General features: G+C 29.6%; 1 long non-coding RNA gene across 1 annotated transcript in view; it reads right to left on the minus strand.

Moving 5' to 3' along the window:
* Positions 1–26,635, minus strand: part of LOC107455048 (uncharacterized) — a 44,230-nt gene that overhangs the window by 8,800 nt on the left and 8,795 nt on the right. The window lies entirely within an intron of this gene.

Raw genomic sequence — 26,635 nt, forward strand, 5'->3', positions numbered from 1 at the left:
GAGCCGGCGCAAGAGCACATCTTTCATCCATCATAGCGTCTCTAAACTTATTTAACAATAACTATTTCGCCATCTTTAAAGCGACTGTCACGATAACTATTTAAATTATACACCTATGTTAAAATAATAAATTATATTTATTTTTTAATGAATTCTTTTCAAGTAAATATTTTCTTTGTTTAATATGTAAACTTTTTTCAAAACCATTTCTTAAGTCTGTAAAGAACAAAAGCTGACGAGCCACTCTTCATTAGCTGTTTGCATGAGTGGGGAAAGACAAGGAGAGGAAGGGGGTAAGGACGGAGAAACCCCTTTAAGGAGACAGGTTGTTTTCGCAGCAATACTTCACCACCTCGAGGGAGGTAACCGTTGCCACCGGAACAGGTTTACATGGGGTAATTTATGTACTTACAAAAAATAAATAAATAAATAAAATAAAGAACATTTTAGTAAACATTCCAAGCTAGCCTGTTAGCGTACAATTAGTTTGCTAGTAAAGCGTTTTCTTGGTTTTCATTTGTGTGTAATGGAAATTCTAATTATTTTCATTCAAAAAGTTTTTCAAAGTACGATTTTACTCCTCTATTTCAATAACAAGGTACTTTGATATCTGGGTCGTGTTATAAGTTAAAAATATAAGAAAAGTATTTCACAACATCCACTAAGATAACAAATTGTCTGTCAAGGATGATAAAAAAATTAATGGTTAAAAAAATAATTCATTGCGATAATGAACATACAGCTGTAATGTTATTATTGTTCAGTTATCTAAAAGACTTTTTCGTGGTTTTCCTTTGCATTTAACGCAACATTTGATTTGTCTAAATTTTAATTTAATTTTAAATAATATATAGGTTACTACAAAAGCTTTTATAAACATGATTTTACTCTGATATTTAAATTGCAAGTTACTTTGATATCTGGGTCGTGTTAAAAGTTAAAAATATAAGAAAAGTATTTTACAACATCCACTAAGATGACAATTTGTCTGTCAAGGATGATAAGAAAATTAATGGTTAAAAGAATAATTCATTGCGATAATGAACATACAGCTGTAATGTTATTATTGTTCAGTTATCTAAAAGATTTTTTCGTGGTTTTCCTTTGCATTTAACGCAACATTTGATTTGTCTAAATTTTAATTTAATTTTAAATACAATATAAGTTACTACAAAAGCTTTTATAAACATGATTTTACTCTGATATTTAAATTGCAAGGTACTTTGATTTCTGGGTCGTGTTAAAAGTAAAAAGTGTTTCACAACATCAACTAATATGACAATTAGTCTCTCAAGGATGATAAAAAAAATTAATTGTTGAAAAAATAATTCATTGCAATAATGAACATTTAGCTAGAATCCGTTCAGCAATCTAAAAGATTTTTTTGCGGTTTTTCCTTGCATGTAACGCAAAATTTGATTATTTCTATTTAGTCTTAATTGAAATAAGTTATTTTCATAACTTTAATGATTATGATTGTACTCCAAGTAACTTATGAGTAATTTTGATTTCTGGGTTGAATTAAAAATAATAAGGACGTTTCCTTATATTCACAAAGATGTTAAGCCATCTATCAAGGATGGGAAGAAAAAAAATTATTGATTATTTAAAAATAACTTCTTTTAGATAATGAACATTTAGCTGGAATACCTATTACCGATAAAAACAATCTGAAAAACGCATTTGTAGTTTTCTTTAGCATGTAACGCAAAATTTCATAATTTAATTTTATTTAAAATAGGTTATTTTTATAACTTTCATAAGTATATAATTGTAATTCGATACTTAAATTGTAACTTATTTTGTTTTACTGGTTGAGTTAAAAAGAAGAGCTTTTCGTTTATATTCAGCAAGTTGATACCTTATCTGTTTCATAATTTTATACCCGTCGTCGAACAGCCGACCTAATTATGTGCTTACGCCTACTCATGTTTAACTCCGTAAATTCAATTTTAAATCATATCCAAAAGACAGGGAGAGTCCTTTATAAAGTATTGAGAGACATTTGCCTCCATATTGGACTTCTTGATGGAACTAGCCCGCATTTACGTTACATTTTGAGGAAAACATCCCACGGTTAGCCTGACTTCAAGGAGACTCCTGATCTTCTGAACCACAACGGCTAGGCCTGATTAATAATAAAAAATGGCTGCTTATAAAAAAATAATTTCATTGAGATAAAGATGAACATTTAGTTGAAATCCTATTACCGCCAAGCAATCTGAAAAACATTTTCTAGGTTTTCCTTTGCGTGTAACGCAAAATTTTATTACTTTAATTTCAACTTAATCTTGGTTAAAATAAATTATTTTTATAACTTTTATAAACATTGTTTTACGCCGATATTTAAATTGCACGTTACTTTGATTTTTGGAATGAGTTAAAAATTACAAAAAATATGAAGAGCATCTCGCTATATTCACCGAAATAATTGACTGTCTGTCAAAGACGCTAAAAAAATTATTTATTATATAAAAAAAATTCATTACGATTACTGAGCATTTCGCTGGAACTCCTTAAGCGTCAAGCAATCTGAAAGATATTTTCGTGGTTTCCCTTTACGTGTAACGCAAAATATTATTGTTTTCTTAAGAAAAACATTCATAAAGGCAGCAATGTTTAAATATTTACATAAATTATGAATTATTTTATCTATATTCCTTGTAAATCAAAACAAAATGAAGAGCATTTGATTGTGGGCAATTAATTAGCTAGGTACATAGTCTTACGCGGACATTAAGTAATGAATTGGGAGATTTCGATACTGATATATTTATATATATATATATATATATATATATATATATATATATATTATAATAATTTGAATAATTATTTGTGCAAAGGCATTAATAAAGATCGGAAATTAATAGATAATACAATCGAGTTCATAATAAATACTACGAATAATTATTTTCATGAAAAAGATTTTTATTTTTAATTCTCATCGGAAAATTTAACAAATTTACGGTTGCATGGCTTTAAAAAAATGTGTCATTGATGTGCATTTTTAATTATTACGATTTTAAAACAATAATAGTAAACTTATAAAATTCAAAGGATTTTAGTTTCGAACTCCTTCTGTTAAATCATATTTTTAAATATAAAAAAAATGCTAATATAAGCATCTATACTTCAGTTGTAATAGAACCAGACGCTTCAAACTAATAACTATGGTTGGATAAGTAAATATCCTTCCTTCGGTTTTAATTAATCTAAGTTCTGAAAACCAAAACTAAACAAAACCGAAACTATAGTATATAATTGCTCGTAATCTGAATGATCTCTGCTTTTAAAGCTTCAATAAACAAACAAATAAATTATGAGTAATGAATAGACATCTTTAAGCAATATACAAAATAATATACTGGTTTACGGAAATGAAAAAGTTTTAGAATTTAAATTAAATTGCTTTTTAATAATCAACACTGATTACGCGCAATGCAAAGGTACGGCGGGGATGTCAGAAAATAATCACTACGACGACGTTAACGCCACTTTTTGTGCGTAAAACCGGTCTGTCAAAAGCGTGTTGCTTTTCTAAAACCCCCCCGGGAAAGTTAAATGTCCTTATCCCCTATATTAGTCCCTGATTCTTTCGAACCGGGAGTTTCACGTTAGGTCAGAGTCAACCGTGAAGAACGTTTGATCACGAGTCGAAAAGCGTATTCTTTGTTAATTTTTGACCGTCAGTTTCGTAACGGCCGGTTTCTACTCGCTGTTAACGACATTGAACATCTCGCTGAACGAAAATAAGGCGTGAAGTGACTTTTGCAATAACTACTACAAAGAATTTAATTTTAATGATAGGTTTCCTAATTTTTTAATATTTATTTGTTAGGTTTTTTTTAATGTATTTCTACAGTAAAATATACAAATTAAGTTGGATAATAATTTTTATTCATAAAATTTATAGGCAAATTTTTTGTTAAATTTTCAAATTATGTCATCAGTAGGGGAGAGTGGGGTCAATTGTAACATTTTTTACTTAACTATTTTTAACTAACAAAAAATCCAATATATTATTAGTATTAATTGACAGACGAGTAAAGTAAACTATCCTCTACTAGAAAAAAAAATAAATACCTGATTTTAAATATTATTATATTAGTTATTAACAATTTTTGACAGTCGTGCAGTTGTTACAATTGTCCCCACTTACGGGGTCAATTGTAACAGTTCATAAATTCAACTAAAACATAGTTAATTATACATATTATCATAGTTGTGATATATTTTTTTATTGATCAAAATAGTAGTGATATTTTAGGAGTAAAAATAATAATGAGCAGAAACCTAAAGGGTTACACCTTTAACTTTAAGGGGTTAAAAATTTTAATTTATGCTGTGAATGGTGACAAATAAAATAATGCACATGCAACATAATATAAATGATATAGGAAACTATTGGTGGTTCTTAAAGAGTTAAGTAATGGTTTGTAAACATAAGATTATTTATTTTCAGCTGTTACATTCGTCCCTTTACTTATTGTTACAATCGTCCCCAAGACGCCATTTCAGCTTCATTTGTTAAAAACAATGCTAGTTAATTAGCAAAACTAATTTTTTTTTATTGAAATGTTAATTAAAATGTCCACTTACATATTCGGTTACTAATTTTTATTTGTTTAAACAAAATTACTTTGTTACAATATAATATTCTAATACCAAAAAAAGTACTTGAGTGGCGTGAAAATATCTTTTGTGATGTAACTCTTTCAAAAGTACATAAAAGTGGTTGCCATCAGGGGTGTGCATGTAGATTTATTAAATACACCTTGTGCGCCACCTAGAAACCAAATCTAGAACCCGACACTCGAAATTGTTGCTCTGTTACAATCGTACCCTGTTACAATTGACCCCACTCTCCCCTAAGGTACATATAAAACTACAACTACTCAATATAATTGACTGAAAAAAATTCTGCACACAATATATAGCCTAGAGTATACAGTATACCTAAAATTAGACTAAAATGCCATATTTTTTGCAGAATAAAAAATTGACTGTTTCAAAATTCCAATTTTTGCTGATTTTCAGCAATTAAATTTTACTCCTGATTTCAAAATGTTTAAATTTTTAACTAAATTTGAGGTTTACTGTATGAAACAATCAATGATGTATAAGCCTACTAAGTTTTATCTTTTTAAATTGCATAGAACAAGAGATATATGTACCTAAGTAACAAAAAATAATGTTTTGAAAAAAAAAAAAACAGATTTAAAGGTAAAAAAAACATATAGTTAAAAATAATACATAAATTTAAAACTCTCCAGCACCATAACTTGTTTTACTTTCTTCAGCCTCACATTTCCTTTTTTTTTTTTAATTGTTTAGCCTTTTTAGCCTCTTTGGAAGCTAATTTTGTGGCCAAATTGGCCTCGTTTACTCTCTGTACGTCGATCGCTTTCATAGACTTTAGCATAAAATAACCAGGATCAATGCCTAAATGATTCATAACATCCATTCTTTTTCCAGCCCCTCCATTGAAACAAATTACAGAATCCATTACCCCAATATTAAGGGTTTTTAATCCATGAAAGGATGTTTTTGGAAGTCGATCCCATACACAGCTGTTGAATGACTCATTAGGATTCTGTGTTTTTCCATGAGTGCATTTCACGAGAACCTTAGGGTCACTCATTCCTCTAAAAACAGGTTTGATAGCCAATAATACAGCTTCAGGCAAAGAATTTTTATGTGTATATGGTTCATTACTGTGCTTTGATTTATTAAATTTGCACCATGTATCGGGATCATTTGGGCACAGGCCATGTTGCGGGTTTTCATCTGTGGACAATTTATGAAAATAAATTGCCCATACAGCTTGCGACATATCTGGCACAGGCTTATTCACATTCCTCCTGATAGCAAGGCCATAGTATGACTGAATAAGGTTAATTTCCTTATCTGTCAGACGACCACGGCCAGAAATCCCTTTCCCGTCTGACAAATTTTGCTTTTTTAAGGAATCTCGCTATTTACGCAGCCTTGCGCCCATCCTCTTTTGCACATGTCCTATGCATTCAAGTTTATCGATGTGCACATCACCATATACTTTGTCTGCTACCACTTGATCATAGGCCTTGCAATCACCATCCCCCAGGTAATCCAAGTAACGAACAGAACGTTCAGTTTCCGATCGCCGACACAATTTTTTCACTCCTGCCACTTCCATACCTCCACTGGTACCTGTGTAGTTTTTATCACAATCGTGAGAGCCAGATGATGTTGTACATTTAACACAATGTTTTGATAAACACTCAAAATCCAGCACTTTCCCATTTTCAAGAGAGGTGTAAACTACTATTGCATTTAAAGATGTATGACCTCTCTTTTGCCGTCAAATGCTGCTGCGATGTCACGACTTCCTGAGAGAGACACTGTTTCTTCTGTTGCATTTTTCATTGAAGAGGTAGCAACAACATTCAAACTGGAAAAGAGGTTGACTTCAAATTGTTGTGGAGGGGGAGGTAAGTTCAAAATTCCAGTCAACACATTCCCAGCTTTCTTTCCTTTACCAATGCATCTCATTCCATAAACAAATCTACAGTTGATATCGTAGAAATGCTTTGACTTATTTGATGTCATTGTGAATGTGCAATTATTGCATTTATTGCACTTAATAACCAAAGGGACAGACAAACCCTCATGCCCAGTAGCTCCTATTTCAGCTGTCATACAATCAACTGTGTCACAATGCACACATTTTGTGCACTGCTTAATTAAGTCACTTAATAGTTTTACATCCACAATAATGTTACCACTTTTTCCATCAAATATATTTAATTGGACTCAAATTCAGAAATTTTACGGCTAGAAGAACTTTGGCCGCTAAAAATATCTTTAACAGGCGTAAAGTTGTCAACTTTTTTTGACACAACAGTGTGCTGATTTGCCTGGAATTGTTTTCTTCTAAAAGATTCTCTTCGAGGCATTTCAAACAAAACAAATAACGAAATAAAAACAAAATAAAAAACAAGAACTAATAAAAGCAATAAATTAAAAATCAAAAAGAGAAGTTACGAACTCTTGATTCCATTTCTGCAAAAGATAAATAAGTTAGATTTCGTCACTAACGATCCACAAAAGAGCTTCTTTCTTTGCTTCGTTTCTAGGTGCAAGGCAGATTGTAAAAAAAACATAAAAAAACAGTAGAAATCTAAAGTAAACAGAAAACGAAACTTTGAAATGTGGGCGTGGCACTTTTGTTTACTTTTGTTTTTATGCTCTTAAAGCACTTTAAATTTATGAAAATTAGTAAACCTATATATTTTCTTAATCAGAAAAGTATAGGTTAATAGATGATGTCAAATTCTAAAAATCAAATTTTTGAAAGAATTTTACTTCACTGTCCCCTTAACTTGCAACCCGGTGGTAGATTTATAACCTTATTAACAGTGTTTGTTTTCTATTTTCGTTGCTATTTTTAAAACAATTTTTCTATTGAAAGAAGAAGAAAAAAAAAAAAGATTGCATTGAGTAATTAAATTTGAATCCCTCTTTTACTGACAAATGAAAAGGATGTTAAGTTTCGTTTTCCTAACTGACTTGTACTGTCGAGCAAAAGGATCCGAGTTTTATTATTATAAAATTAGGTATTTTATTATTACGGATATCATAAAGCCGCATGCAAATGTAAGTGAAATTTAATTAAAAATACTTTTATTTCACACAATTATTTTATACTTTTATTTTACACAATGATCAAGAGGATTATGCTAACATCATTCTCATTCTTATTCGCATTTTTAATCTTTTTTTTTTCCTTCATAACATATTACCAATAATTAAACTATTGAGAAAATTTTTCTTTTTTTTTTTAAAATTTTAAATGAAATTGTAAAAAAATAAACTTCTGAACTCAGATAAGCATAAATCAACACAGTCATATTATTCAGAGGTTATAAATGACTATTATTGTGTTGCCATCTGCCGATGATAGAATCACCGTCGGGGATATGGTGAATATAATAAAATTTTTTTTAAAGGAAAATGTCATAATCCAAAACTTTTAAAAAAATCATGCCTTTAAAAAATTAATTATTTAAATAAATGTAAATGGAAATATGTCAGTTGTATATATGCGTATACCGAGTTGTTGTGTATACCGGACAGTGGAACTTAACCTAAAAAAAACATCAGTGTAGGGTATACCGGACAAATGTAAATGTATGGCCCGATACTCCAAACACTGATGTTTCTTCTGATCTATCGTCAGTAAGTATAAAAATATCGAATAAATGTAATTATATCCACAAATAAATTCATATCAAATCGAATGTAACAAATATTTCGGACATTCACCAAAGCGACTATGTGATTGTTGACATTCACCGGTGAAAGAAAGTCAGAAGTAAGGGTTTTTAGCAAATATTTCGGACATACACCAAACGACTAGGTATATATATATATATATATATATATATATATATATATATATATATATATATATATATATATATTTCCATTAAAAATGCCTACGCGCTTTTATAATTATTTTCAAAAATCGAAAATAAAAAAGTAACTGCAAGTAAACAGTAGAAAGTGCTACTTTTTAATCCTTAGATACGATCTTCAGATGATAAATATAGCAGAGAAATAAGTACTAAAAATAAGTATTAAGACTTAAAATCGAGGCAGGATTGGAATGATGATTATTTAGCTTTAAATTGTGTGTCTCAAATTTTGTAAAAATTTAGTTTCCTTAGTATCCAATAATCAGACAATAAAAAAGCAATTAAAAGGACATAACAGTAAAGAGAATTAGGTAAAATTCAAGTATCCGTTTTTGATTCAAAACCATGATACTTGTCAAACAAATTTTTTTTCCTACTTCACACGATTGTTGGATGTTAAATACATTTGCATTCTCTTGCCAAGCGTTCTATTTTTATTTATATTTATTGCCTTGGTCGCATTTTCCTCTCCCATGAGAAATTATAAAATTTTGATCCACCGAAAGCGTTTTGGAATACGATGCATTCTTTCACACATAGATGGCAGCTTCAGAAAGTTGCTAAACTATCTTTAATTTTCAGTTAATTTTTTTTCTACGGTTCTAGAACCATGCTAGTCGTTAAAGGTTAAAAAACTGCATAGTTAAGATATCAGGAGGAGCGTAGATTCTTAAACTTAATACTTTCTTACATGATATTTCGTTAAAAAATTAACTAAAATTCCATGTTGTTAAAAAATTAATTAAAATTCCAGAATAAATTTGTCTTTTTTGTTTATTGTCTGGCACCGAAGAAATTTTATTATATTAAGATACGAAAAATATCTACGAAAGTAACAAGGATTTAAAAAACCCTCATTACGAATGAAGAATATCAATTAAGCTAAATAAAGTGGAAACAGTCAAGATGACCTCCTTGTTAACCGACCATTTGTCTTAGTTGACCTCTATTACAAGAACTGAATTCATGTTATATGTTAAATAAAAGCAAAAACTTTGTGACCAGACTACCGGTCTATCTTGTATGTTGACCACTGAAATACATCACTTTTATTCAATACTACTAATAATAATATTGAATAATAATAAAATTTTCAGATAATTTCCTACACCATTATTTAAATTTTATATAAATATTAGTGTAATATGAAAATAAAATAAAATATCTTTATTTGTTCACCATAAGAGATACTTATGGGACTTTCTGGAACAAAAAGGTTTGTAAGTACTATAACAATATAAATTTTAAAACCGTGAAATAATTAAATTTTTTTTTCTGCATATATGTTCTAGAGCAGGGGTCGGCAACCTGTTTGTCCTTAAGGGCGCAATACTAAATTTGAAAATCACCGAGGGCGCATATTTTACAGATAATCATGCACAATCCTAAACTCAACTGACTACTTGCTGTATATCGCCGTTTGACAAGAGTTACGTAAATCGCTCTGGCTATCATACATTTACATTAGTCCAGCGAGGGCGCATTAAAAATTGATCGGGGGCGCCGCGTTGCCTACCCCTGTTCTAGAGAGTTGATATTTGGAAAAAAAATACCTTTTATTCTTGGCAAATGTATGAACATTTAATTCCTTAATATCAGTTAAATTCTTCAAACTAAATTACATTTTCGTAACAATTTGTAATTCCATTTTTAAATAATTCCATTCTTTAGATATATCAGGTTTTTTTTTAAACAAAATTTTAAAATCACGTTTAAAAAAACCTATTTTCATTCATTTTTATTTGGCAATATTTCAATTTTTAAATTTCGCATATTGGAATAACATTATTTCCACGATAACACTAAATTGAGTGCCAAATGTAGAGCCAACTACTCAACATCAAAGTTATTTACTGTAACGCCATACATAACTCTAGTATCTAGTGCTTCACTACAATGTTTTTTTTATACTACTAGGTGTAAAGAAGCCATCAATAATTTTGCTATTCAATAACCCTAAAATTTATAATTACAGCAAGTTTAGATGTATGTGCTCCAGGGGAAAAAAACGGACCATCCTGAATAACTTTTGATCTAGTGATCGGATCTTAATGTTCTAGGTCTCAATCTTAATGCTTTGAGGGAATGACCTCAATTATGCTAATTAATTAATGCAGACTATAACTTAAGTTACGAAATCAGACGTATTTTCTCTGAATAAACATAAATTTTTTCGAACGGATTCGGATTTCCCTATATTTGAAAAACTTTTTCGGAGAACTGAAAAATTGTGGCACAATTATTATAAAATTAGTTTACTTTCATGCAAATTTTTTTTTGGTGAATGCTGATTAGTTTTTTCCTTTTATTTAATTATTATTTACTTAATTAATTTTTTATTTAATTATTATTAAATTGAATATATTTTGAATTTTAAGGTATATAATTTTCGACAAATTTACAGGGCAAAATACAAAGTTTGATTTAAATCGGTCGAATAGTTTCTGAGAAATCAAATTTTAAAGAAGTCGTATATTTAAAATTCGATTGCTTAGGAATTATTCAACCGATTTCGATGAAGTTTTATAATTTGTTATGTAAAATGACATACTTTAAAATGATGTAAAGAGTTTGCAGCCCTTACAATTCAAAATTTCTCTAGTTACAAAATTTCTCAAGTTATGGCGACATACGCAAAAGACGAAGTACGCAATCTCTCCAATGCGTAATAAATAATTTCATAATGTATAATTTCTATTCGCTTCTGCTCTAATAAGCCTAGCATGAAATTGTCTAATTATTCTCTCTGTACCACGAGTATGTTTAATTTGCAAACTAAATTTATTTTAAGACCTAGTGTATGTGTGCAGCATAAATTACTGATTCTTACTTAATATTGTCTTAACTTTACTGGTTCTTATAAGTAACATATATTGCAATAATTATAAAGAACTGTCCTTGTGATTTGGTGTAATAAAAAGCTTAGATAAACATTATTTTGGAATAAAAAAGTTGCCACCAATTTTGGTGTTCAGATGCACGAAAATTTATTTTAGTGTACAAAAAATATTCTACATATTCGCGATTTTTCTTTGTAAAAACAGAGATTTTTAAATTTTTTTATAAATCTAGCAGTAATTTCCAAAATGCAAAATGACAGCTATTTAATTCTTAAATCGTTTAAATTTGTTGCATATTTATGTGGAATAAGTGAATATATCCTACAATACATTTTAACTATACGAACTACTTAATAAATATAAGCAGAAAATCAAAAATATGAATGCAAAATTAACAATTTGTATGTCCTCATTACATTTGCAAATAATTTTGATAACTCTAACTTTTATTTTATGAATAATTTTAAATTCTTAATTCATCTTTAGATTTATTGATTAAATCTAAAAAATCATACCATTTTTGGCATTTCAAATGATTTTAAGTGGAATCTTTTAGATTTTTTTATCAATTCGAAAAAGAAAAAAAAAAACATTTAACGCAGCAATTAAAAAGATACAAAAACTTATTCGAGTAGTTTTATTTTGTTTGAACATTAGATTAATTCCGCTTAGAATGATAAAGAATTGTTGAGTTACAAGTTTTCAAACTGAAAAAAACTATTTATTCAGTTTAATTTTTTTATAAACTAAAACGAAAGGAATGAATTAAAAGAAAAGCTTATTACATTAAAAAAAAAAAGAATTCGTCGTAGCAGACAGATTTTCAGACGATAAATTATTCAGCTTGAATCGTTTTTTCTTCGAATACACCATTAAAATAAGTTGCGTTATCAACGTTTTTTCTTTTCGTGCAAAAAGAAACAACGTACAAAGTTTAATTCAATTCTTTATTTCCAAATTTAATATAATATAATTTGAATAAAACAGCAAATTTACTTTCTTAATAGTAGATTATCCAATTTTATTGTAAACTTGTTTATCTTTAGGATTTAAGAGGGCTATTCAAAAGTAATTTGCATTTAAAAATGTATTTTTTTTATTCCTGATTTCGCGCTTAGAAATGAAATTTATGCTAGTCATTTAGAGGATAACACACAAATAAAAAGTATTTTCCCCCGGTACTTTACTATTCTAAAATAAAAGTAATTTGATGAAACTGATAAGGGGACAATTTATAATTAAGTAGCCAATTTAAGAATTACAGTTTAAGGTAAGTGAATTTGTATGTTTTTGTTTGTTACAAGATAATTACTAAAAACTATTATAATTTAATTCTTTTTATTTAACTACATTGTTTATGAAGAATTTAATTTTAATGTTAAATTTAGTAAAAAACGTACTTAAATACTAATTTTCAACATTTCAAATGATAGGAACTTTGAACAAAAATGATGATAAATTTGATTTGAATTACACTCTGCAACAAAAAAATCGACGCACCAAGAACGCACTAAGACGTGCAAAATCGACGCTCGATCAGGCTGGAATGATGCCGACTGGGGACGTATAGTCTTTAGCGACGAATCCCGCTTCCAACTGTGTCTTGACGATCATCGAAGACGTGTTTGGAGACGCACAGGGCAGAGGGGGATCCTGCCCTCACTATTGCACGCCACACCGACCCTCATCAAGGCATTATGGTCTGGGGTGCCATTTCCTTTGACAGCCGGATCCCTTTGGTCGTCATTAGAGGTACACTTACTGCACAGCGGTACGTCGACGACATCCTAAGACCTGTTTTGCTACTGTTCCTTTTGCAGCCCCATGGGCTGGTTTTTCAGCAGGACAATGCCAGACCACATGCGGCACTATGAACTGTCTGCAAGCTTGTCAAACTCTTCCTTGGCCTGCCAGATCACCAGATCTCTCTCCCATCGAGCATGTCTGGGATATGATGGGAAGCGATTGCATCTGGCACGGAATGTTGATGACCTCGTTCGACAATTGGATCGAATTTGGCAGGAAATACCGCAAGAGACCATCCGAGAGCTTTATCGGTCTATGCCACGCCGCGTGGCAGCTTGTATCCAGGCTAGAGGCGGGTCAACACCGTATTGAACTTGTTACTGTAACTCTGCAATAAATTATTCAATTGTTCTGAAATTTTAATCATTTATTATTCTGTGTATTGTCTTCCTATCCACCAATTTTCGTTTTAATTGGATATTTCCTTCTTGGTGCGTCGATTTTTTTGTTATAGAGTGTATTTTGTACTTCAAACATTACATTTCAGTTCACTTCAAGATATTAAATATTATTCTTTATTTTTATTGGTATTCTGTATTATCCGACCTTAATACATACACTAAAAAAACCATGTCGTAATATTTCTCCAAATTTTATGTTGAACAACCTAGAGAATTATATGAAGAAAACATTATATTAAGGGAACTGCAAATCGGTGTTTCAGAACCAATTTAAATGATATAAATATATCCAAGCACTTGATATGGAAAAAACTTACATCGAGATCACGCGCATTCACACCATTTGTGAATTATATTCGACTCCGGAAGCTCCAATGTTAACTCACTTTGGAAATCGAGGGTACATTGTTAATAAATTACGAGTTAGAGTGAGTTTGTTGTTATCTTCCATGCTACTATAAATCAATGGAAACAAAAGTTCACAGTTAAAATATGTATGTTTGTTTTTAGTTGTCTAATTAGGTTTAATTGTCAAATCTCTGTAAGCTGTATTAAATAAGTTTATAATGTATAATTTCTGTATTATTTTTAATGTATAAAAACATACTTATTGTTTCACTAAATTAATGATCATCCTTGTTTCTTGGTGTAGTGGAATACTTAGTAGAACACCGCTTTATGTAAAGTAGTTGCCATAATTTCTGGTGTTAATGTACGCTAAAATTTTTTTACAGTGTATATTTTTTAAAAATCAGTGTATATTTTTTTATCTAATGAGTTTGAAATCATAGCCTCAAAAAATAGGGATATGAAACAAATTTTATTTTTTGACAAGCTAATAATGCGTCTTTCTTTCAACAAGAGACAGTAAAAAATAATGAAAGGAAACAGATTTTTTAATACTTCAATTGAATTTAAAATCAAAACCCTTAAAATTAAAACTGAATCGAAATAGACTCTACACTTTTGAGGGTTCTTAATGCTTTTACTGCTGATGAAATCGAATTCGGAATTCTTCTGCGGGTTCTTCGAATTCAAAACCCGCAGAAGTAGTGGAGTGAAATAAAATTTCGGCTAATGATTTTTAAGCAAGACTCTAGAATAGAAAAATTATAATTCTTCTCTTCGTATAAGGAATTATAGTTAACAATCATTATCAACAAGTAACGTAACAGGAGATATACAAGTAAACCACCTTGACATTTGACTATGAACAGCAGATACTATTGAAAGTGTGTTCTTTAAATGAAAACTTATCTATTTCTTTTTTAAATTTGAAACAGTTTAATTCTTCTTAAGAACTTGAATCTAGGTCCTTAAAAATTTTCAGACTATGCAATACAAGGTATATGATAATTTAAGTAGTAAGAAATTTTCATAGAAAATGAATGAATTCATTAAGTATACAGTATAGGACTATACATGGAATAGTACATTGAGAAAATGTTTGGCTGACATATACGCACTCTTTTGTATACACCATTAACCATTCTACATAAAAATTGCTGGTCTTCGTTGATCGAGTGCTTTCTTCGTCTAATGCGTTGGTAGTTGTTAACTGGTTGGACTATACCTTAGACTTATTTTTTAAGAAAAGAATCTACAGCTTTTAATTCCATGATCTCACAAAATGGAAAATTACAGGAAATGATGCAATGTTGTTCAACCAATAAAGCACGTTGTTGGGGATAGTTTTATGTTAGCACTGTGGTCAATGTGAATCGGGTTGCAGTTACCAGCAATCGCTGTGATTTGGACCTGGGGCACTTCATTTGGATGCGAGAGCTTTAAGCCTGAGACTCAACGGCTTTATAGATCACGCATGAATCAAATTAAAGAATGCAAAACTTCCTCAATGCAATATTTTTTTGTTCCGAAAATACAAAAAAAAAAGCTTCAAAAACAGTCTAACATTCATGCCAAAGGTCTATTTTCTTAGACCAAATTTTGCGAATCCTCCAAAATTGCCTACTTTGAAATATTGGTTTACATTTATACTAAAACCACACTTACGGTTTTTTCCTTCTGAACAACGCTGCTTAGTTCAGAAACTTTCATCACTCTATCTTACACATCCCTCAAACTTAGTGGTCGGCGATACAAAGAAACAAATAAATACTGGAATTCAATCTTCGTCGAGTCCGATCGTCTGTTGAAGTTTTCAGAAGAAAGAAAAAGGGCGGGAAAAGTACGACTAGATAAAATTCTAAGATTAGAAGCATTCATCACATTTTCCCTCTTTCCTGCTGGAAACCTCTTAGAAGTATTTGATTCTAAAAGAATATGCCTCTGAAAAATTTCATTGGATATCGATGAAGAATAATTTTTTTTTATGTTTATGGATCGTAAAAAGATCTTATTTCATAAAAGGGAGTATAAGTATTAAAATGGTTAGTAAATATTTTTTATTAATATCTTTTAAATTTCGAAAAATCAACTTGGAATCTTCAAAAGTCAAATAACTATTTATTTTGTATGAAATCATTATTTAAAATCATATTAACTAAATAAATAGTTCTTATAGTTGAAAAAGATAGTTTTATAATTGAAAAGATTTGCAGGTATCGCCCTAACATATAATATATTTTACATAACCCTGTAGTTCATTTACGGATCGATAGGTGGCGTTTCTAAAATTGACCTTACTAATTTTTTTTTGCTCAGGAAATAAATGAGAAAATTATTTAAAAATTGTTTATGGATCGTTTACATTTTATTTTTATTAAATTTATTATTTTACTTATTGAAAATTATATTTCTTAAAAAATATTCTTCACTAATTAATTAACTCATTTAAGATTAGGCCATCCAACCATTAAGATTCAGTCTTTGTGCGTGAAAATCCTATCAATAGATCAAAACCTATTTGAGACCTTCCTTTTTTTGCTCGCGGTAAATAAATGTGTCTTAATTTCAAATTGTCCCCCTCGAAGCTGTAGTAAGTTAAGCAAAGATAGACACAACTGTTCCGAATTTTCTACAACTGGACTAACTTACATCAATTAAAGTGAGAAAATGTGTCTCAAAAGAATAATATTCTATCTTGTTTACACATTTATTTCTTATTTTTTTTGCTTAGTTTGTGCGAGAACAGCATATATCAAACTAAGGTAAATAAACGTGTCTCAAAAAACAAAGTCATTCCAACATGTCCAATATATACTAATATTCCAAACATTTTGTGACGTAGTGAAATTGTAAAAATTTAATATCCTAAATTTAATATTTAATTACAATTTAATATTTACCACAACTTTTATCACAATTAAAACAAATACCAGTTTTGTAGTGCGCTTCTTTTTTTCATAAAAAAAAAAAAAACTGACAGATTTTGTCACGTAAAAGAGCTGTTTGAACACTTCCCTGACTTCGTATATCACTAAAAATTTACTCAAATATATACAGAGAAAACGAAACAATTAAGAGGGTCCTTCCATCACCGGCTCTCAATCGGTCCCTTCCAAGCTGCAGCACGTTTGACCCACCTGCTCCATATGTGCTACAGAAATAGTAACCCATATGAGACTAAGATGAGTTAAATATGTTTCCAAGGAAAATATGCCATCTGAGTTACCTACCTATTCTTCATTTCTCGCCTGATATGTGCTGGAACAGCAAATGTCAGACTAAGATTAGTTAAATGTATTTCCAAGAAAAGTATGCCATCTGAGTAACCTACCTATTCCTCATTTTTCGCCTGATTTGTGCTGGAACAGTAAATGTCAGACTAAGATGAGTTAAATGTGTTTCCAAGAAAAGTATGCCATCTGAGTAACCTACCTATTCCTCATTTTTCGCCTGATATGCGCTGGAACAACAAATGTCAGACTAAGATAAATAAATGTCTCAAAAAAAAAATACTTATCTTGTATCTCGTCAAGCTGCAACAAGAACAGCACAGATAATGTAAATAAATTTGTCCAAAAAGAAAATATTTAATCTGATTTGCAGAGTGGCGTTTATCAGTGTTACAGCTATTTCACGTAAATCCTCTTCACTTCAATAAAAACTATCGCTAAATTTCTTACTAAAACATTAATCAGCTGCCAGAAAACATTAAAATTTTCTTTCATTGCTGATTGGTGAATAACTTAGTAATTTTCACTTAATTCGAAATCTCGCCAAGCGTGAAATGATCGAGAATTCGAGGATTAAAAACAAAATCAAGGTCTCCCCCGCGTCTTATACGCGTGGATATTTATTTAAATTTTAATCAAGCGCCTAGTTTCTTCCGTGTCAGTAATCTCTTGCATGAAACTTTGAATAATTCGGCAGAAGAAATCGAAGGATTCATTATAAGCCAGAATAAAATGACTCAAGATTTCTTTGTTAACATTTCATCGGCAGAAAATTGTGAAAGATCGAGATTTTACTTGAAAAGAAATGGAAAATTCTACACATTCAAATTAAGTTCTGAAGTGAAAGGTATCGTGCTTACATAAAATTTATTATTTTTTTAAACCCTTGATAATAGAATGTGTTAAAATTATAATATTGTTTACGTACATGTAAAAAAATAGCTTTTCAGCAATTGCAGAGTTGTAAGATTTCGGTAGTTTTCAAGGACCGTGGAACCGGGGGAACAGAGGGGGCTTTAACTCACATTTTATAAGCGAAGGAACACGGCCCCTTTTTAGATTACAAGATTTCAGTCACTATTTGTGCAATTAAATTTACAATTAAAGAAACTAGATAATTTTTTGTGTCTGGATTTTCAATAAAAGTGCCTATTTTAAGCGAAATTTAACATTTCCTTGGTGGAAACTGCTACCAAATCATCTATTACTCATTTTTCCACAGAGGAAATATACGTCCCTCTTGCTGACTGAAGGGGAAAATTAATATTTTTTTTCAAAATCTCTAGAGAAATGAAAAAAAAACAAACAAAAAAACAAAAAAAAAACAGCGAAACAGAATAAAAAAAAAATACAGTTAAATGATATATAGATATATATTAACATACGTTACGGTCGAAGCCCGAAGTCCGGCCACTTCGCACTTTGGCCAGACCCCTCGGCCGAAGTGCGATGTAATTGAAATGATCAGGGAATATTCTACTTTGGCCGGACATTTCGCGAAGTGGTCTCGATGTTCTGGCCAAAACGCGATGTGCTCATTCAAGATAAATAAATTTCAAATTTTTTAATATTTGTTTTATTAAAAAGTTAATTTGCCAACATTGTCCCTTTTGTTTTCATTTTTAATTTAAAAATATAAATCTTCCAATTTAAAAATATAAAAAAATAGACAAGTTTTTAAATTAAAATTTAAAAAATCTAAATTTTTTACTTAGTCTCAAATGGCCACATCCCACCTCACTTAGCTGCGGTTACCGCAGCTAGTAATTTTTAAAGAATGAAGTTATGGTTATACAGAGCCAATAATACGTGCCAATAATTTTTTCTCTCAACTTTGGCTGATCCTCCCATGCCACTTCGCGATCTGGCCGAATTCGGGCTTTGGCCGTAACTTTTATATATATATATATATATATATATATATATATATATATATATATATATATATATATATATATATATATATATATACTAACACTATTGTATTAATATATTTTGCTTTGGCTATATTGATACAATATCAGAAAGCACTCTTTTTTGTGGATATAATCGTGTGGGCTGATAAAAAGATTATATCTTTTATTTTCCGGTTTTTTTAAAAATAAATTTCATCCTTTTTTTCTTCTTCTCCCCATTATTATTTCCCCCCTTTTTTCATATGTCTATAATTTTTCTTTGTTTTTCTTCATTTTTGTTTCTCTGTTTCTTTGTTTTATCTTCATTGAACTTTTATATGTATATATATATATATATATATATATTTACTATTGATTTACTACTAAAGTATTGATTTTTACTAAGGTTACATATTTTTTTACTTGAAGTAAGAAGAACAGAGGGAGTTAAGCAAAAGTTTGCACATTTTAATTTAACCGTTTAACCGCTAGACTCTTGTTTTGCAGTAATGAGAAAAATGCCTTTATAAAAAATGAGGTAACAAGTTTGCATCACAGTGCAATGGATTCCCGGGCACTGTGATATTGCAGGAAATGAGAGGGCTGATGTTTTGGCATAGAGAGGTACAAGAATTCTCCAGGCTCTTAGTAGCCCAACCCTCTTCTCAACTTTAAAAAGGATTATTAGAACAAAAATCAACGGGGATTTCCATCATCAATTGTCAGAAAGGGTAAAAATCAAAGTGTGGAGAGATTTTCGACCGAACACCATTGCAAACTGGCAGCGCCGCGAAGCGGCGGCTCAGTTTCGACTATATTCCGGACATGACTGCCTAGCCGCGCACCTGTTTCGTTTAGGGCTGGCACCTGAGCCCTATTGTTCTCTGTGCATGAGCCAAGCTGTTTTGTTTGGCAGCCACATCCTGTGCTGCAGGGTCCTCCGCGGGTCATCGTCTGCCAAGCATCGTCTCCAGAGTGTAATATTCACCAAAAAATGTTGATGGCGAAAGCTTGGTGCTTTAGCACGAGCGAAGCTTATCAACTGGCTTATCAATTGCAATAGAAATGTACTGCAACTAACTGAATGAAATGATTCAAAAACTTAAAAACGAAAAATAGACGAGATTGGTTCACAGATAGACCATAAGCATGGTATTGCAAAAATACACACTGCACACATTACTATGGCAAAACTGCAGGAACTTTTCATCATTCTTGATACTCAAGTGACCTGAACAACATTTTAATGGGAAATTAAATTTCATTCCAAAAATGCTGTGAAACTTACCCTCCCAGAAATTCATTGACTTTCGTCAGTATGGGTTTTATAGCACTTACTTGAAAACCTGCCTATTCACATAGTAAACGTGTAGAGAAAATTTGATTTTAATGTATGAAATGGTGCTTTATATTTGTAAGCTATCAAGTAACTTAGTTTTTTTTTCCTATAAATTTCATACTTAATGACCTAATACGATAAAACTAAAGATATTGATTTTTTTTTATTTTTTTAGCTAAGAATGATTTACACATCTTATCAACATTTGAACGTAAAGTGAAAATAAGGTAGTATACTAAAACACATAATCAAAGTATTTATCTTTCCTCGAATTGAATATTCGATAAAGAAAAAAAGCTTTCGCGATCACCAAATTTCCAATTTTCGTATCCAATAACTTTTTTTCCTAAATTGATAAGGTATGGGTTTTCTCTCAAATGGGAATAAAGTTAGACAATCTTATAGTTTTTTTCACTGAAATATTTCTACACAAATCTTCTGAATTAAACATCATTATCAGTGGAAATTTCCGAAGGATAATGTTTTTTCATATAATGGCAAATCATAAATGTTTTCACACCACAATTTCATTTTCTGGTTTCTGGAAACTTAAGTTACAGAAATGGAAATGCTTATTCTTTACTTGATTTGCTGCGCTTTCTTCTCTTGGTGTGCTGCTGTACCACTACAGCAACAACAGTCAAACGCAGTCTGTACTCCAAGTAATGCTCTGTTTGGTGAAATGTTCCACCTATCAGCGCAACCACTGGTCAATGCTGAAACTTTTTCGAACAACGCCACATCTAACGACGAACTTATTGAAGTTCGGGAAAGCTGCCAATTTTCCAGTCAACAATTGTCCAACGATGGATGTGAAGTTGCTGTTGAAATTGATTTTGATCAAAATCGAATTCCTCAAACTTTACTTCAAGCCTGCTGTGTAAGAGCCAACGAGAATATTGATGGATCGAGAAGGCGACATACTCACTGCGAAGAAGTTCGGTATGAAATTCCTGTTTTGAAAAAGTCATGTGGTTCTGGTGAATATCAAACAATGCTGGAGAATATTGCAGTTGCTTGCATTCGAACAGTTCCAGCTCCCAGAATAGCAGTTAAACCTGGTAATAATATATCTGTAAAAGGACCCTCTTAGTTACTTTGATATCTTGGGATATCCTATGATTGTTTTTATCTAACTTATTTGACATATGTTATTACTATTTATGGATTTCGTATTAATCGCAAAAACATTGTTTTTTTTAATATAGTATTCCACATTTATTTTAGCTTTTTAAATGGATTTTTATCTTTATTTATTATTAAAATTGGTTTTTATCTTTATTTATTTATAATTTTAACTCATTTTGTTTGCTTGAAATATTTAATATTTTATGGATTTTAATTTCCTTGTGATGATGTATAGTTTCAACTACTGTTTGAATGAAATAAATAAATTGAAAATGAACATTTATTTGTGGTTACTTCTTCTGATTTTGTTATCAGCCGATATGTATATAATGTATATAAAGTGTATTTCTATATGTATATAAAGTGTATTACATGATTTTATAGAGTATGTGGTGCGAGCTATTAGCATGAAATTCGAAATTTTAAGACTTCTCAAATAAAAATTAATAAATAAATGAAAATTAAGTATCAGAATTCTCAAACAGAAATTTAGTTCACTGCAACTGTAACTGAATCTAATAATTCAAATAAGATTGAAAGTTTTGGTAATTAATATATCTTAAGAAAATTTTGTAGGGTTCCTTTAAATAGATATAAAATATATGCAACAGTAACTGAAACTAATAACTCAAATAAGATTGAAAGTTTCGGTAATAAATATTTAAGAAAATTTCGTAGAGTTCCTTTAAACAGATATAAAATATATGCAACTGTAACTGAAACTAATAACTCAAATAAGATTGAAAGTTTCGGTAATAAATATTTAAAAATTTTTTGTCGGGTTCCTTCAAATAGATATAAAATATGTGCAACTGTAACTGAATCTAATAATTCAAATAAGATTGAAAGTTTTGGTAATTAAGATATCTTAAGAAAATTTTGTAGGGTTCCTTAAAATAGATATAAAATATATGCAACTGTAACTGAAACTAATAACTCAAATAAGATTGAAAGTTTCGGTAATAAATATTTAAGAAAATCTCGTAGGGTTCCTTTAAATAGATATAAAATATAGGCAACAGTAACTGAATCTAATAACTCAAATAAGATTGAAAGCTTTGGTAATTAAAATATCTTAAGGAAATTTCGTAGGGTTCCTTTAAGTAGATATAAAATATAGGCAACAGTAACTGAATCTAATAACTCAAATAAGATTGAAAGCTTTGGTAATTAAAATATCTTAAGGAAATTTCGTAGGGTTCCTTTAAGTAGATATAAAATATGTGCAACTGTAACTGAAACTAATAACTCAAATAAGATTGAAAGTTTCGGTAATAAATGTATCTTAAGAAAATTTTGTAGGGTTCCTTTAAATATATATAAAATATAGGCAACTGTAACTGAAACTAATAATTCAAATAAGATTGAAAGTTTCGGTAATAAATATTTAAGAAAATTTTGTAGGGTTCCTTGAAATAAATATAAAATATATGCAACAGTAACTGAATCTAATAACTCAAATAAGATTGAAAGTTTCGGAAATAAATATATCTTAAGAAAGTTTTGTAGGGTTCCTTTAAATATATTGCTTCATTATAAAATGTTATTGTAACTATTATCTAGATTGATTTTACTAACTATACAGAAGATCTATGAATATTTTAAGACCTTTAAATTTTGTCCCAAGTTTAAAACACTGTGCCCCTATTTTGTTTCTATTAAATTTATTGTAAAGCTAATTATTTTTTAAATGGACTTTCAAACAGAACTTTGCAAATGTCGATATATGAATGATATAATACTATAATAATTTGCATTTAAAAGTAAATGTATATTAAATTATTTAAAATTTTGTCTTTAAATGATTGATTAAATTTTTAATTATAAGACAAGAGAAAAATCGCAAGCAAGCTAAATATATTTAGATATAAAACTATTTTACATTTGAGACATACACTTTTTAAAAGCAGATAGATTGTAAATTATTATAGAATTTTGAGTGTCATCGAAAAAAACAAGGCTCTCACATTTAGTCCACTTTCAGAACAAAAATATTTTGAACATAATATAAAAAAAATGGCTTTTGAACATAAATATTTTTATGATTGCTAATCCTTAAACTGAAGAAGAATTTATATACATTTGTGCAGAAATTGTTTTGTAAATTGTTGCAGTTCTGTATCAAGTTTTATTGAGAAAATATGTGCCAAACTTTTAAAGTTGCTAGTGAGATTTTAAATTTTTTTCCCTAACTGGGCCCACAAAATCTATATTTTTAGGTCATAAATGTTTCCTCATGAGACATTTTTAAAAACTGCGTTTTTGAACAGATAACAGCATAATATCGTGTTTTTGTAGAGGCTTGTTTTTTTGTTTTCTTAAATTTTTAACGTCTTTAAAAATAATATCATAAATTTGCGTTGCAAAACCAGTACTTTTAAAGCATGAATAAATTTTAAAAGCTCTAATTCATGAGATAGGGCCATAAAAATTACATATGAGCCATACATTACCTCACATTACTCGGTTTTATAGAAATATTAGAATTTTTGACGTTACATTGGACTCTATAAAAAAGTAATTTTACAAATTTTTACTGCAAAATCTAAATCTCAGGAAAAATACTTTTTATGAGCATTAAACTTGAAAGAAGGTGTCATAAGCCTTGCATTTGAAGTGTACATGTTTTGTTTTACAAATGGTAGTAGAATTTAAAGTTTTATTAATTAAAACCTGGTTTAATTACTATTTTCCTTGTAATGTTAGCAAACATTAATATCATAAATTTGCTCCCGATTATTGTATGAGTGTCAGTTTATAAAATAATCATATATAAATAGGATTTATAATAATCTTATATAGTTAACATCCTAGTAAAAGCTTTTATAAATGACTGTAGAAGGAAAGAGTTATTGAAAGATTAGAGATATTTAGCATAGAGTTTAACGTAAGTAAATCGTTAGTAACATTGTAACATTGTGTTAGTAACAATCCAATTAGTAACATTGTGATTTGTAGGGGAATGTTCACGCATGCGCGTTGAAATTCAAATAGTGTTAACGTTACAGTAAGGGGAAACCATTATTCTTTGAAAAATTTCTCTATTATGTGGCTAACATAAAAATTTTAAATTTAATTTCACAAATCTGTTCCAAGAAATATAAATTCAAAAAGCATAAATATTTTTCATACTCGTCATTATTTAAAAATTTCCTACAAACTTTACATTTTAGCTGTTTTTTTTTTCTTCAAGAAATAATAATAGAATGACCACTTTTAAAGAGGAAAACGTTGTTAAATTTTAAACGCTACAAAAGGCAATTTAAAGATTAATTTCTCGAAATTAAAATTTGCATCAAATCTTAATTTTAAGGAGGAATATTCAGTTTTCAAAGAATGAAACTTACAATTTTCTTCTTCTTTTCTAGTGCTACAAGCACACTGTGGACCTTGGATTTCTGATATACTATTTCATACTTTCTGCTCTTGGCCTTGAATTTCCGGTTAGTAATTTTCATTATAGTTAGATCTTTTGTTATATCATCTCCTCATCGCCTTTGAGACCATGACAGCTTAGTGGTTAGAGAATCGAACTCCAGTCCGGAGGTTATGGGGTTCGATCCACGATTTCGCTAAAGCACACCGAGTACATGCAATATACGCCCTCGCAAAACCTGTTTAATCGACCTGTGGTCAGTCACTGAGCTGTACCAAAGGTTCAGGGATCGGGAGAGAATTTCCTTCCCCTTCAGATGTATGTCTAAATTGAGGAAGAGGTGAGTGAGTAGTTCTGTCATCTATTGGTGAGGTTCTGAGCCAAGACGTTCTTTCACTCTAGCGATGTTTTCTTGTCAAACGAAAGAATTAATTTTCAAGGCCAGTGGCTGGTGATCGTGACTTGATTTGTCCAAGTGTCATCAGAAACCAATACTACCGTTTTTTGAATAATCTATGTTTTTAAGACACTATTGTAACGCGTCTCAAAACTGAAAATGTGGCCTTCCATTTTGCAACTGTGCGATTAATGGTTCACAAAAGATAACTTCACTGGTGAAACCGAAACAACGGGAATCTTTTAGAAGGTTTATGTTTAAACATTTCGTTAAAATTAAATAAATTAATTAAAATTTATTTGTTGGTATAATAATAAAGATTTATTTGATGGTATAAAAATTAAAATAGAATAACAATAAAAATAGAATAATACAAATAAAATAATAATAAAAATAAAATAATAATAAAAATAAAATAATAATAAAAATAAAATAACAATAAAAATAAAATAATATAACACATAGGACAAACTGCATTGCTTAAAATGGGAAATTGATATCTTATTTATTATTTCGATTATTCAAACTGTTCTAATTTTTGCAGTAGAAATTTTTGATCTATCAAAAATATTTCTCATATTTCAAAAATAAAACGTATATTGAATATTTATTAAAGAATAAAAATATTTTGCATAAATATTCAATGTAAATTTGAGATAAAGATATGTTTATCTCTGCTGTCACTTTCTGAATCTTGCTTATGTTATTTGCTTGTATATAAATCTTTTATTTGCTTAAATAAATAAATTATTTGGAAACATTTCAATGTTTTTCGAATTTTCATGCATAATCTAGATTTTAATTCCCTCATATTTCATACATGACTTTTGATATATGCTGCGAATAAATTATGCATATTTCAGTATCTGATATACATCGCTTGTTGTTTAAACATAGTTTTTAAATATATTAAAAGGCAGTTATTTATGTTTAAACGGTTTGGAGGATTTGCTTTGAAATCTATTTTTAAATTTATGACATGATTTTAAATCAGTTTTATTTAGGAAGATGTTTTTTTTTGTTGCTTTTCGTGATGTTTTAACTATACATAATTTATTGAAACTAATATGTTATTGAAAAGGAATCGTTTTCGAATAATGTCAGAAAGTAAAAATGTTTTTGCTATTTGTAAACTTGGTCAAAAAATATGAGTAATCAGTTATGAATTAAATTAAAAATTAACGGTGGATAATTTTAGCAGAAAAGAAAATAACTTTAAAAGCAAAATCAATACATTGATTTTTGTCGTAAGTGCAGAATTATTGATGTTTCAGAAATGTCTCTTTTAATTATTTGACAAATTATCTTTTAATTAAACAAATAAATGTATGATTCTTGTCGAAAGTACATAATTATTAATGTTTCAGAAATTAGACCAATTTTCAATGAAGAAATTTGGAAATAAATTTAAGAAAT

Source organism: Parasteatoda tepidariorum, chromosome 4, assembly GCF_982258835.1.
Source record: "Parasteatoda tepidariorum strain Cologne lab strain chromosome 4, Ptep-v5.0, whole genome shotgun sequence".
NCBI lineage: Eukaryota > Metazoa > Arthropoda > Arachnida > Araneae > Theridiidae > Parasteatoda > Parasteatoda tepidariorum.